The following is a 14,092-nucleotide window of genomic DNA, read 5'->3' on the forward strand; positions in this document are numbered from 1 at the left end:
GACCGATGACCCCAATGATTCTTAATGATTCCACACCAAATTGATTTTAGTCCAGGGTCACAAGCTAGAGGTTATATTCAAAAAGAATTTTTTACTGATAAATGGAACCAGTTTAAAACTTGGTTTTTTGATACTTATAGTAAGGAAGATTTAAACAATATTTCACAAGAGTTTTATGAAACTTGTGCTTTACATAATCAAATTATGTATTTTGTTCCTTGGTTTATAACCACATATTTACCACTTTTTATAAAAGTTTTGGAAAGATCTTATAAAGACGGGAGTGGCAATATTACTAAAGCCATTTACCCTCCTCAATCATCTTTTGTTTTACCTAATAATACAGGTATTACTTTTACTGCATTTTAAAAATTTATTGATGAAGATGTTGCTGCAGTCAGCATCGCAGAAATTAATAAATTAATTTCTCAAAATAATTATTTGAGTTTATATGTTAAAGTTTTGGGTGAAAACGTTAGTTTTCTTAATAAAAAACTTGATGATTTAACAGTCTTGATTAAGGAGATGAATACGAAAAAGACTTTGACTGATATTGCCTCTTCTTCAGGAAGCAAATCAGAACCTCAGATTGTTGTTACTCATATTCAAAGACCTCCTGATATTCAGGATTTTAAATTTAAATCTTTTGGAGACTTAGAAGAACTTCTTGATAAAAAGTTATCCGGTTTGAATATCAAACCCATTGATTTATCAAATGATTTTGCTGATAAATTAGATTCTACTTTTGACTATAAAAAGGATGTTTTGTCAGAGTTTAATAAACTCAGAAGTTACCCCAAAAAGAATAGTAAGTTTGCAGATAGCAGATATGCTGATAAACCTAGAATGCAGACTTATTATTACAATCGTCCTACTCCTCAAGATGTTTTAATAGAGGAACGTGATTGGAATCAGACTAATACATCTTACAGTGGTTCCGAAATTTACGAATGGAATCTTGATGGTTTGACTGATAGGCAGTTAACTATTCTAGTACATAGAATGCTTATGTATGCAACTATCTGTAAAAGTGTAAAAAATACAGATAGGAATATTTGCAGAATGATTGTTGCAGGTTTTACTGGCCAACTTCGTGGCTGGTGGGACAATTATTTGTCTGTCAACGAAAGGGCAATGGTTATTAACGCTAAAGCCGTTGACGAAGGACTTGATAACTTAGGCATGGCCCTAGTGGCAAATAGAGAAGATGCCGTTTATACCCTTATTCTTACTATATTAGAACACTTCAATGGTAGATTTACCAACCAAAATGAAACTGTTCGTACTCTCCTTAATAGCCTTAGATGTAAGACTTTAAGTGAGTTTAGGTGGTATAAAGACACCTTTATGAGTAGAGTGATGGAACTACCAGAAAATAAGTTTGAACATTGGAAAGCTAAGTTCATAGATGGCCTTCCCTCTTTATTTGCCGAAAGAGTTAGAAAGGTTTTAAGACGTAGTTATGGAGAAATTCCTTATGCAGACTATACCTATGGTAAATTAATAGGAATTTGCACACAGGAAGGATTAAACCTGTGCAATGAATTAAGATTGTCCAGACAACTTAAGATGGATAAGCTTAAAGAAAGAAACCAGTTAGGGGACTTTTGCGCCCAGTTCGGTTTACCCGAAACTTCTACTCATAGGAAAAAGAAACATAAGTATCATAGATACCCCAACCAAGACAGTCCTTATAGGAAAAAGAGATCTAGATATAGATCCAAAGAAGAACGAGAAGCCAAGAAAGCACATCGCAAGTCTACTAGATTTACCAAAAATAGGTCTAAGCGAGATCTTGCTGACATTAAGTGTTATAAGTGTGGTAAATTTGGCCATATAGCTCCAAATTGTAAGCTTCAAAAGCTGAAAACCTTAGGACTAGAAGATGAACTATGTGATAAGGTTTATAGTTTGTTATATACTTCTGGATCGGAATCTGATTATTATTCTGAATCAGAATCCGAAGCTGAAATTGATTTGCTTGATTTATCTGATAGTGATAAAAATATTGATAATACTTGTACAACTTGCAAAGGTGATACATGTACTTGTGATGATGAATTTTATAAATTACAATCACAGTTTCAAGACCTAAACATGAAAACTATTACTTCTGATAATGTAATAGAACTTTTAAAAGAAGTTAATGATGAAAAACTTCGTGAAAAAATTATTAATTTGGCTGCTAGTTCAAGTTCTAATTCAAGTTCTGGTTTTGCAAAACCTTTTGAAAAAGAATTTGAATATTCCCTGCCTTATTCCTTACTAGAGGTTAATAACCGTTTGTTAAACAAAAATACATCTCCAGCAAGAGATTCTTCTTTCGATGATTTAAAAATTGAAGTTGAAAACTTAAAACGAGAGATCAAATCTCTTAAACAAAATCAAATGATTTGTGATCATAGGATTACTCAGATTGAGAAAATCAATTCTCCAGCTGAGAAATCTAATGATAAAAACAAAGGTATTTTTGAAAATGATATTGAAGAAAAACCTATTAATTTTAATCCTAAACATGATATGTTTCTAGGAATGATGCAAATTATTACTGCTCATAAATGGTACATCAAATGTACTATTCTCATTGATAATAGTTTCTCAATTACAAACATTGCCATGATTGATAGTGGAGCAGATGTTAGCTGCATTCAAGAAGGTTTAGTACCTACGAAATATTTTCAAAAAACTACTCATATGGTTAGATCTGCATCCGGACATGCTTTAGATATAAAGTATAAACTTCCTAATACGGGTATTTGTCAGAATAAAGTCTGTATTCCTCACTTCTTTTTCTTGGTAAAAAACCAGTTATTCTAGCCAGCCGTGAACCTCAGCCCGATAAAGGAGTTAAAAGGGCATCTTCTTTCACGGTTAGAACTGCTAGACACATGGGCTCAATAAAAGTATGTATTATATTATGACAGACCCCTTGCTTGAGTAAAGGTTTTTAACCTTCCATACAGTCATTAAACTATATATAAAATTCAAGTATATTTTAATTCTTATCCTTACTGATTGTGCGGATTACCGCCAGTCTTTAAATATAAGGGTACTGAATTAGCTAGATTAAGAATTCTCAAATATGTTAAAATAGAAATCTTTAACTGGTGGAAACCTTCCAGGCATATAAAAGCCAGATGTGAGGTGTGAAACAAGTCCAGTTCCCGGTCAAACGGTGATTTCTGTTTTAATTTAATTGAGAAGGCATGGCGGATATATAAGATAGATATGAAATATTCGACATAGATATGTTTCTGAAATATGGATTTAGGAGAAACTAGTATGAAAAATACTAGATTGGAAGAGGTAGATATACCTCAAAACCTTGATTTGTTAAACAAATGGACTATTCCTAAAGTCCCTATTAGAACAATCTATGATTATGGATGGTTTGATAAACTCTCTTCTAAATAACTTATTAAAACAACTGAGCAATCTTTAGCTTTAAGTTCGTCTGAACAGACTATTCGTTTGTTAAACAAACATGATGTAGATATTCATAAACACCAGTATAATTATTTGCATATTGGTATGGTTCAAATTGCTTTTAAGCCTTTAACCCTTAAAGGGTTACCAGAGACATTTTTGGCTGCTCTCAGAGATGCCAGAAATTTGAATTTTAGACAGTCTCTGATGGGTTCTATTGAATCTACTGTCGCCTATGGCCCAGTATATTTTAATACTCAACCCAATTTGCAATTATCTTTATCTGATGTTAATATACTTGATGCATTAACATTAAATGTGAAAACGCATGGTTATAATTATGCGCCTGGTTCTGAACTGATATGTTTATCGTATAGAATATATTTTAAATTACTATCTACGTTAAACCCCAGATGTAAATTATATGATACATCTGATCAGACTATTCTAGTGGAAACGAATTTTGCAAAGTCTAAGGTCACCACGAGAAGACCTATTAAGTGGGAAGAAATTAATTTTCCAACCACATGGACTTTGGATTCGGTTATATCCCCCAGTCAGATAACTGATACTGTTAGTAATACTGAGTATTCTCATATTACTCAAAATCCGGATGGTAGGATTTGCATTCAGTTTGACGATAATAGTTCCACTTATAGTAGACAGTCATTTTCTAATAATAGAATGTTGCCTACTATTAATTCTAGTTATAACAGACATTCCTTTACTAGTCGTAGACTGTTGCCTGATATTCAACACATTTCTCCTGTTGAACCAGTCTATGGACCAGCTAGAAATCGTGCTGCATCTTTACACACAATTTCTACTAAAGTAGGTGATAAACCTGTTGAAAGGGTTAAGATTAACCCCAAAACAAATATTGTTCAGGATAGTGATAATATTTCTGATAAGGATATTCCTTCTGCGTCCGAAATGGATTTTGACCCCAATGATTCTTAATGATTCCACACCAAATTGATTTTAGTCCAGGGTCACAAGCTAGAGGTTATATTCAAAAAGAATTTTTTACTGATAAATGGAACCAGTTTAAAACTTGGTTTTTTGATACTTATAGTAAGGAAGATTTAAACAATATTTCACAAGAGTTTTATGAAACTTGTGCTTTACATAATCAAATTATGTATTTTGTTCCTTGGTTTATAACCACATATTTACCACTTTTTATAAAAGTTTTGGAAAGATCTTATAAAGACGGGAGTGGCAATATTACTAAAGCCATTTACCCTCCTCAATCATCTTTTGTTTTACCTAATAATACAGGTATTACTTTTACTGCATTTCAAAAATTTATTGATGAAGATGTTGCTGCAGTCAGCATCGCAGAAATTAATAAATTAATTTCTCAAAATAATTATTTGAGTTTATATGTTAAAGTTTTGGGTGAAAACGTTAGTTTTCTTAATAAAAAACTTGATGATTTAACAGTCTTGATTAAGGAGATGAATACGAAAAAGACTTTGACTGATATTGCCTCTTCTTCAGGAAGCAAATCAGAACCTCAGATTGTTGTTACTCATATTCAAAGACCTCCTGATATTCAGGATTTTAAATTTAAATCTTTTGGAGACTTAGAAGAACTTCTTGATAAAAAGTTATCCGGTTTGAATATCAAACCCATTGATTTATCAAATGATTTTGCTGATAAATTAGATTCTACTTTTGACTATAAAAAGGATGTTTTGTCAGAGTTTAATAAACTCAGAAGTTACCCCAAAAAGAATAGTAAGTTTGCAGATAGCAGATATGCTGATAAACCTAGAATGCAGACTTATTATTACAATCGTCCTACTCCTCAAGATGTTTTAATAGAGGAACGTGATTGGAATCAGACTAATACATCTTACAGTGGTTCCGAAATTTACGAATGGAATCTTGATGGTTTGACTGATAGGCAGTTAACTATTCTAGTACATAGAATGCTTATGTATGCAACTATCTGTAAAAGTGTAAAAAATACAGATAGGAATATTTGCAGAATGATTGTTGCAGGTTTTACTGGCCAACTTCGTGGCTGGTGGGACAATTATTTGTCTGTCAACGAAAGGGCAATGGTTATTAACGCTAAAGCCGTTGACGAAGGACTTGATAACTTAGGCATGGCCCTAGTGGCAAATAGAGAAGATGCCGTTTATACCCTTATTCTTACTATATTAGAACACTTCAATGGTAGATTTACCAACCAAAATGAAACTGTTCGTACTCTCCTTAATAGCCTTAGATGTAAGACTTTAAGTGAGTTTAGGTGGTATAAAGACACCTTTATGAGTAGAGTGATGGAACTACCAGAAAATAAGTTTGAACATTGGAAAGCTAAGTTCATAGATGGCCTTCCCTCTTTATTTGCCGAAAGAGTTAGAAAGGTTTTAAGAGGTAGTTATGGAGAAATTCCTTATGCAGACTATACCTATGGTAAATTAATAGGAATTTGCACACAGGAAGGATTAAACCTGTGCAATGAATTAAGATTGTCCAGACAACTTAAGATGGATAAGCTTAAAGAAAGAAACCAGTTAGGGGACTTTTGCGCCCAGTTCGGTTTACCCGAAACTTCTACTCATAGGAAAAAGAAACATAAGTATCATAGATACCCCAACCAAGACAGTCCTTATAGGAAAAAGAGATCTAGATATAGATCCAAAGAAGAACGAGAAGCCAAGAAAGCACATCGCAAGTCTACTAGATTTACCAAAAATAGGTCTAAGCGAGATCTTGCTGACATTAAGTGTTATAAGTGTGATAAATTTGGCCATATAGCTCCAAATTGTAAGCTTCAAAAGCTGAAAACCTTAGGACTAGAAGATGAACTATGTGATAAGGTTTATAGTTTCTTATATACTTCTGGATCGGAATCTGATTATTATTCTGAATCAGAATCCGAAGCTGAAATTGATTTGCTTGATTTATCTGATAGTGATAAAAATATTGATAATACTTGTACAACTTGCAAAGGTGATACATGTACTTGTGATGATGAATTTTATAAATTACAATCACAGTTTCAAGACCTAAACATGAAAACTATTACTTCTGATAATGTAATAGAACTTTTAAAAGAAGTTAATGATGAAAAACTTCGTGAAAAAATTATTAATTTGGCTGCTAGTTCAAGTTCTAATTCAAGTTCTGGTTTTGCAAAACCTTTTGAAAAAGAATTTGAATATTCCCCGCCTTATTCCTTACTAGAGGTTAATAACCGTTTGTTAAACAAAAATACATCTCCAGCAAGAGATTCTTCTTTCGATGATTTAAAAATTGAAGTTGAAAACTTAAAAAGAGAGATCAAATCTCTTAAACAAAATCAAATGATTTGTGATCATAGGATTACTCAGATTGAGAAAATCAATTCTCCAGCTGAGAAATATAATGATAAAAACAAAGGTATTTTTGAAAATAATATTGAAGAAAAACCTATTAATTTTAATCCTAAACATGATATGTTTCTAGGAATGATGCAAATTATTACTGCTCATAAATGGTACATCAAATGTACTATTCTCATTGATAATAGTTTCTCAATTACAAACATTGCCATGATTGATAGTGGAGCAGATGTTAGCTGCATTCAAGAAGGTTTAGTACCTACGAAATATTTTCAAAAAACTACTCATATGGTTAGATCTGCATCCGGACATGCTTTAGATATAAAGTATAAACTTCCTAATACGGGTATTTGTCAGAATAAAGTCTGTATTCCTCACTTCTTTTTCTTGGTAAAAAACCAGTTATACCCTCCAATTATACTTGGAACACCGTTTATTAACGCCGTTTATCCTTTTACTAGCATAGACTCGAAAGGTTTTACTGCTACTTATAAGGATAAAGAGATAAGTTATACTTTTGTTACAGATCCAGTAACTAGAGATATTAATGCTTTAATTGATATGAAGCAAAAACATGTTGATTCTTTACAATTAGAAATGTTTAGTATGAATATATTTGATACTCTGAATTCTACTAAAGTACAGGAAAAAATCAAATTGATTTCCGAGCAGATTGCTATTGATATTTGTGCTGAGCATCCTAGTGCTTTTTGGAATCGAAAAAAGCATATTGTTACTCTTCCATATGAAGATAATTTCACTGAGGATGATATTCCTACTAAATCTCGACCTTGTCAGATGAATGCAGAATTGGTGGAATTTTGCAAAAAAGAGATTGATAGTCTGCTATCAAAGGGTTTGATAAAACCCTCAAAATCTCCTTGGTCTTGTACAGCTTTTTATGTTAATAACGCAGCTGAAAAGGAACGTGGTGTTCCTAGATTAGTCATTAATTATAAGCCCTTGAATAAATATTTGAAATGGGTTAGGTATCCTATTCCTAATAAAAGAGATTTATTGTCTAGATTATATGACGCCAATATATTTTCAAAATTTGATTTAAAATCTGGTTATTGGCAGATTCAAATCTTTAAAGAGCATACTTATAGAACTGCTTTTAATGTTCCATTTGGGCAATATGAATGGAATGTTATGCCTTTTGGTTTAAAAAATGCCCCTTCAGAATTCCAAAAAATTATGAATGATATTTTCAACCCTTATCTAGACTTCGTCATTGTATATATCGATGACATTTTGGTATTTTCCAAAACACTTGAAATGCATATTAAGCATTTAGATATTTTCAAAAGAATTGTTATACAAAATGGTTTGGTAATCTCAAAACAAAAAATGAGCTTATTTCAAACTAACATTAGATTCCTAGGACATTATATTTGTCAGGGGAAGATTACTCCTATTCAACGATCGATTGATTTTGCCTCAAAATTTCCCGATGTTATTACTGATAGAACTCAGTTACAAAGATTTTTGGGAAGTTTAAATTATATTTCACCTTTTTATAAAGATCTGTCACGTGATTTAGCCCCCTTATATGATAGGTTAAAAAAGAATTATAAAAGCCCTTGGACTGATAGTCACACTACTTTGGTAAAAAATATTAAACAACGTGTTAAATCTTTACCTTGCTTAACCCTTGCTAATCCTACATGGCAAAAAATTATAGAGACTGATGCGTCTAATATTGGTTATGGAGGGATATTAAAACAGATAAATCCCAATGATAAACATGAATATCTGATTAGATTTTATTCTGGTAAATGGTCTGAAGCCCAGAAAAAATACGCTACTGTGGCACTTGAAATGTTAACCATAGTAAAATGTGTTTTAAAATTTCAGGACGACTTATATAATCAAAAATTTTTTGATAAAAACTGACGCACAATCTGTTAAATATATGTTTAATAAAGATTTTAAACATGATGCCTCAAAAATGATATTTGCAAGATGGCAAGCTCAATTAGCCCCTTTTGATTTTGAAATACACTATAAAAAGGGAATTGATAATTCTCTGCCAGATTTCTTATCTCGTGAATATTTACAGGATGGAACCCCCTGGGGTAGGGGAAGAGGTAGAGGTTGGGGAAGATCATCCCCACAGTCCAAAGGAAGGTCATCACCTTCGGGATCGTCATACGGATCCTCATCAAACTCCCCAGTTATACAAATGGGAAGAAGGAGTTTAGTCAATGAGAGGATATCTCTCAGAGAAGAATCATCGATTGGACCATCCGTCCATCTGGAAGATATTCCAGAAGATAGTCCGTTATACGCACATTTGCAGGCATATTTGACTGCTCAAAAACAGAAAGATACTTCTGTTAAGCAAAGTAATACTTTTGCTTCCATTACTAAAGATGACAATGATGATATCAAGTCATACGAGAAAGTGCCAAAAAGAGAAATGATATTTCTCTTAGAAAATTCTGACATTCAGAGAAAAGAAGAACCATGGAAGATATTCCAAAGGTATTTGATAAATGGGTTATATTATCCGGGTGAGTCATACAAAACCCGTTCCTACTATGAAACGATACTGACCAGTACTGGAAGTGCAGATTTTCAGCACTTTTCTGGGTATAGCACAGACGAGAACGTTTATAACTTCTCGAAGATTATAATTAAACAGATTATATCTGTTGAAGACTGGGGTATATCCACAATGAAGGAAAGGCAGATAAGCCTTAACAAAAATAAAATGAATTTTACTTATTGGGATTATATCCAAGCTTTTGATAAAGTATTATACTACAATAATGATAGACACAAACATACTTGGTTTATAAAAGTATGTGCAAAGATATTTGCAACAACTGTTCCTAATTGGTTTCTAAACTGGTGGTCATACCACGGTCCAACAATAAAGATTTTACCAGATCCATTTCTCATGTTATACAAAGAATGGATAAAAATTTCTCCTTTTATTAACGATTTATACCACGCAGATCATATCTGCTACCCAGAAAAAATTAACCAAATATATTTCTTTCTGGAATTTTCTATCCCTTGGATACACAAATGGAATCCAGAAGTCGGATTCACTGAAGAACAAGTCCCCTGCTTATATAGGACTTTTTACAATAATTTTTGGGACAAGTTAATGAAGAAGGATCCCAAAACAAAGACCTTATATGGTCAAGAGCTCTTGGATTCAATCGAGATGAAGATCCAAGAATATTCCAGTAAACCTCAGAAAGAGGTAATTGATGACAGTTCAGTGAGGCATATTGCCAGAAGGATCTCCTTTCAAGAAGGAGATAAAACAGAGATGATTAACAGTTATTTGGAAGAGGTTAAAAGAAATTTACTGTCTTCCATTAATCAATATGAAAAGTCAGATACATCAATGCAAAGTGAAACAAGCAACGATGATATTGCTGAAGATTCTCAGCCCATTGAAGCAGAAAGGATATTATCTAAAGAAGACTTACATGATACAGAAGAATTCATCCGCAAATTAAAAAAAGCGAAAAAGAAACCAGCACAGTGAAACAGCTGGACCCCACTCAAACAGTGAAGCCGCCGGACCTACAACATAGTGAAGCCGCCGGACCCACTCAAACAGTAGATACACTGTTCATCAACATATCTACCTCTTCCAATCTAGTATTTTTCATACTAGTTTCTCCTAAATCCATATTTCAGAAACATATCTATGTCGAATATTTCATATCTATCTTATATATACCATGAAAGTACCTAGGCTCTGATACCATTTAACAGGATCAAGTGGCGGGCGGTAATCCGCCATGCCTTCTCAATTAAATTAAAACAGAAATCACCGTTTGACCGGGAACTGGACTTGTTTCACACCTCACATCTGGCTTTTATATGCCTGGAAGGTTTCCACCAGTTAAAGATTTCTATTTTAACATATTTGAGAATTCTTAATCTAGCTAATTCAGTACCCTTATATTTAAAGACTGGCGGTAATCCGCACAATCAGTAAGGATAAGAATTGAAATATACTTGAATTTTATATATAGTTTAATGACTGTATGGAAGGTTAAAAACCTTTACTCAAGCAAGGGGTCTGTCATAATATAATACATACTTTTATTGAGCCCATGTGTCTAGCAGTTCTAACCGTGAAAGAAGATGCCCTTTTAACTCCTTTATCGGGCTGAGGTTCACGGCTGGCTAGACGGAGCCACTAAGGCAAAGCCAATAAGAGTAGTGTTATATCAGACTGTACCAACCATCTTGACACCAAGTCAAAACTCTATATATAAAACTCATTTATATTTTAATAGATGCCGTCGCTTTCATAGTGTATATAGGAGAGAAGTTAGATACTCAACATAGATATGAAGTCTCTTAGCCGGACATCGTCACGGCCAGAGAGGAGAGACTAGAAGAAAATCTAAACTAAGAAAGACAGAAGTATGTACCTTGTGGCCAAGAAGCAAGGCCCTGAAGATGAAGAACTGAAAACTTTTATTTATTTGTTCTTCTATTACAATCTACAAACTTCAAACTAACTCTTTACTTACACTTAGAGAGAGAGAGAGAGAGTTCTAGAGAGAGGGATTCTTCACGTCTCTCCTCTCAAGAATGAACGAATGACTTCTATAAATAGAAAAAGAAAAGGAATCTATGAACAGTAAAAGTGGGTCCCCGTGGGTCCCTATAACAGTGTTTCTACTGTAGAAACAGTGTATTTACTGTTGATGAACAGTGTATCTACTGTTTCGAGTGGGTCCGGCGGCTTCACTATGCTGTAGGTCCGGCGGCTTCACTGTTTGAGTGGGGTCCAGCTGTTTCACTGTGCTGGTTTCTTTTCCGCTTTTTTCAATTTGCGGATGAATTCTTCTGTATCATGTAAGTCTTCTTCAGATAATATCCTTTCTGCTTCAATGGGCTGAGAATCTTCAGCAATATCATCGTTGCTTGTTTCACTTTGCATTGACGTATCTGACTTTTCATATTGATTAATGGAAGACAGTAAATTTCTTTTAACCTCTTCCAAATAACTGTTAATCATCTCTGTTTTATCTCCTTCTTGAAAGGAGATCCTTCTGGCAATATGCCTCACTGAACTGTCATCAATTACCTCTTTCTGAGGTTTACTGGAATATTCTTGGATCTTCATCTCGATTGAATCCAAGAGCTCTTGACCATATAAGGTCTTTGTTTTGGGATCCTTCTTCATTAACTTGTCCCAAAAATTGTTGTAAAAAGTCCTATATAAGCAGGGGACTTGTTCTTCAGTGAATCCGACTTCTGGATTCCATTTGTGTATCCAAGGGATAGAAAATTCCAGAAAGAAATATATTTGGTTAATTTTTTCTGGGTAGCAGATATGATCTGCGTGGTATAAATCGTTAATAAAAGGAGAAATTTTTATCCATTCTTTGTATAACATGAGAAATGGATCTGGTAAAATCTTTATTGTTGGACCGTGGTATGACCACCAGTTTAGAAACCAATTAGGAACAGTTGTTGCAAATATCTTTGCACATACTTTTATAAACCAAGTATGTTTGTGTCTATCATTATTGTAGTATAATACTTTATCAAAAGCTTGGATATAATCCCAATAAGTAAAATTCATTTTATTTTTGTTAAGGCTTATCTGCCTTTCCTTCATTGTGGATATACCCCAGTCTTCAACAGATATAATCTGTTTAATTATAATCTTCGAGAAGTTATAAACGTTCTCGTCTGTGCTATACCCAGAAAAGTGCTGAAAATCTGCACTTCCAGTACTGGTCAGTATCGTTTCATAGTAGGAACGGGTTTTGTATGACTCACCCGGATAATATAACCCATTTATCAAATACCTTTGGAATATCTTCCATGGTTCTTCTTTTCTCTGAATGTCAGAATTTTCTAAGAGAAATATCATTTCTCTTTTTGGCACTTTCTCGTATGACTTGATATCATCATTGTCATCTTTAGTAATGGAAGCAAAAGTATTACTTTGCTTAACAGAAGTATCTTTCTGTTTTTGAGCAGTCAAATATGCCTGCAAATGTGCGTATAACGGACTATCTTCTGGAATATCTTCCAGATGGACGGATGGTCCAATCGATGATTCTTCTCTGAGAGATATCCTCTCATTGACTAAACTCCTTCTTCCCATTTGTATAACTGGGGAGTTTGATGAGGATCCGTATGACGATCCCGAAGGTGATGACCTTCCTTTGGACTGTGGGGATGATCTTCCCCAACCTCTACCTCTTCCCCTACCCCAGGGGGTTCCATCCTGTAAATATTCACGAGATAAGAAATCTGGCAGAGAATTATCAATTCCCTTTTTATAGTGTATTTCAAAATCAAAAGGGGCTAATTGAGCTTGCCATCTTGCAAATATCATTTTTGAGGCATCATGTTTAAAATCTTTATTAAACATATATTTAACAGATTGTGCGTCAGTTTTTATCAAAAAATTTTGATTATATAGCTGGTCCATAGACTGGTTCAACAGGAGAAATGTGTTGAATATCAGGCAACAGTCTACGACTAGTAAAGGAATGTCTGTTATAACTAGAACTAATAGTAGGCAACAGTCTATTATTAGAAAATGACTGTCTACTATAAGTGGAACTATTATCGTCAAACTGAATGCAAATCCTACCATCCGGATTTTGAGTAATATGAGAATACTCAGTATTACTAACAGTATCAGTTATCTGACTGGGGGATATAACCGAATCCAAAGTCCATGTGGTTGGAAAATTAATTTCTTCCCACTTAATAGGTCTTCTCGTGGTGACCTTAGACTTTGCAAAATTCGTTTCCACTAGAATAGTCTGATCAGATGTATCATATAATTTACATCTGGGGTTTAACGTAGATAGTAATTTAAAATATATTCTATACGATAAACAGCGTATTTTTTCTGGGCTTCAGACCATTTACCAGAATAAAATCTAATCAGATATTCATGTTTATCATTGGGATTTATCTGTTTTAATATCCCTCCATAACCAATATTAGACGCATCAGTCTCTATAATTTTTTGCCATGTAGGATTAGCAAGGGTTAAGCAAGGTAAAGATTTAACACGTTGTTTAATATTTTTTACCAAAGTAGTGTGACTATCAGTCCAAGGGCTTTTATAATTCTTTTTTAACCTATCATATAAGGGGGCTAAATCACGTGACAGATCTTTATAAAAAGGTGAAATATAATTTAAACTTCCCAAAAATCTTTGTAACTGAGTTCTATCAGTAATAACATCGGGAAATTTTGAGGCAAAATCAATCGATCGTTGAATAGGAGTAATCTTCCCCTGACAAATATAATGTCCTAGGAATCTAATGTTAGTTTGAAATAAGCTCATTTTTTGTTTTGAGATTACC

This window comes from Nicotiana tomentosiformis, chromosome 9 (assembly GCF_000390325.3).
Source record: "Nicotiana tomentosiformis chromosome 9, ASM39032v3, whole genome shotgun sequence".
Classification (NCBI taxonomy): Eukaryota; Viridiplantae; Streptophyta; class Magnoliopsida; order Solanales; family Solanaceae; genus Nicotiana; species Nicotiana tomentosiformis.